The sequence below is a fragment of the Orcinus orca genome, chromosome 14 (genome assembly GCF_937001465.1).
Source record: "Orcinus orca chromosome 14, mOrcOrc1.1, whole genome shotgun sequence".
In the NCBI taxonomy this organism is placed as follows: domain Eukaryota; kingdom Metazoa; phylum Chordata; class Mammalia; order Artiodactyla; family Delphinidae; genus Orcinus; species Orcinus orca.
Window position 1 is genome coordinate 14,979,374 of NC_064572.1, and position 1,728 is coordinate 14,981,101.

Sequence of the window (1,728 nt, forward strand, 5' to 3'; positions counted from 1 at the left end):
ATGCAGCTTTCTTTGCAACATTTAAACCCTATAAGCACGAAGTAAACTTGCTTGAAAAAAAGAACTTTAAATCCTCCTTAAAGCTCAGAGAGTTAAGTCTTTTGGGGTGGGGGTGGTACCCCTTGTACAATTTTAAAACAAGAAGACACCTTTCGCTTGGAAAGTGAGCACTGTCACATTCCAATTTACTTAATAAAAGGGACCTTGTCAAATGTCATCGTAACTCCATCTCCCCATACTTTAAAAACTCTGCTTTTCAAATCAAGTGATGAAACACAACATATCTGCAAGCCCCGTCATAAATGTAAGTGTTAATATTTCATGACACTACACCCTTACTTACGGTAGGCATCTATGAGGAAAGTGGCCCTAGTGTTGTTACTGATGAAACAGACGAACTGTTGGGGACACAGACTGAGACACAAAGCAGTTACCCAGGAGGGATGCTCCTTCACCTGGTGTTGGTTGCCGTGAGGGACACTGGCACGGCCACACAAAGAGCAATTTTGGCAGAGCTGGGGGTGTGGCAACTGCCAGCATGGGTACCAGAAACCCATCCCACGCTCAAACCAGGAATAGGAACACTCCGCCTCCCACCGGAAACTGGAGCACTCCACGGGATGGCAGCCCTCCTCCATGTGGGCAAGCCTATGCTTGAGAGGTAGCCAGACAAGGCCCCGGGGAGGAGGATCAGCCATTGCTGTGTCTAAAGGCATACTCAGCATTCTCTTTCTCGGCTGCGGAAAACAGGTGCAGGCTGAGTGCTCTGTGTAACCAAAAGATGGCCCTTCAAAGACAGCTGCTGGGAACTTTAGAACTTCCTTCAGAAACGGGTCAGACCTGCTAAATAGCATTAAGCCACTGGAATCTGACATCTGGGAGAAAACATATCTCAGCTTGTCCAGCATTTTCCCACCACACATGCTAACACAGCTTTAACAGAAAATACCATCAACTTGCCTCGGGCCTCACTGTCACAGCAGCAATCACGAAGTCGAGGAGGAGCTGAGGCGCTGGTCCACGCCGACTCATGAGAAGGAAGGCACGTGCTCCGCTGGCAGTAGATGGATGAGGGTCGGTCCCGAGGCGGGACACACTGATCTCAGGGGATGAGTCCAGTGTATCAAGGCCGTCGTCTCGAAAGGCTTCCAGCATGTTCCAGAGACCAGCAAAATGGAGGCTGCATCGTTTTTTGTACAAATCGTGCTTTGCAATCTGTCAATTCATAGTCATAGGACATCAAAATTCTGAGCACGCATTTCTACGAACAGCTGCCTCTTCTCTGCCATGTTACGCTTGCTCCCAGTTTCCTCAATCATCTTCCGGGCCGGAGCTGGCGGCGCCCAGGTCTCTGGGACGCAGCCGCCTTCGCCTTCTCCGGCCTGGCCCTCGCTGAGCTGCACAAGCGGCGAACGTTCCCCAGTGCCTGGCTCTCGGTGCTTCCCGCCCAGCGCGACGGCGCCGGGAGCGCGACAGCATGAAGGGAGCGAGGGGCGCGAGGTCATGATGGCGTGAGGGGCGTGAGGTCGCGAGGTCGCGAGGGCGCGAGGGACGTGAGGGACGTGAGGGGCGCGACGGGTGTGACGGGCGTGAGGGGCGCGGCATCGTGAAGGGCGTGGGGCGGGGTGGGGCGTGAGGTTGCGAAGGCGCGAGGGACGTGAGGGGCGGGACGGGCACAGGGCGGGTACGCGCCACCTCCGTAGGATTCCGTGTAACGACTTCCGGAGT

General features: G+C 54.3%; 1 pseudogene; it reads right to left on the reverse strand.

Annotated features, from left to right (window-relative positions):
- Positions 1-335: 335 nt before the first annotated feature.
- On the reverse strand, positions 336-1,319 carry LOC117198138 (dystrobrevin beta-like; annotated as a pseudogene).
- Positions 1,320-1,728: the final 409 nt, after the last annotated feature.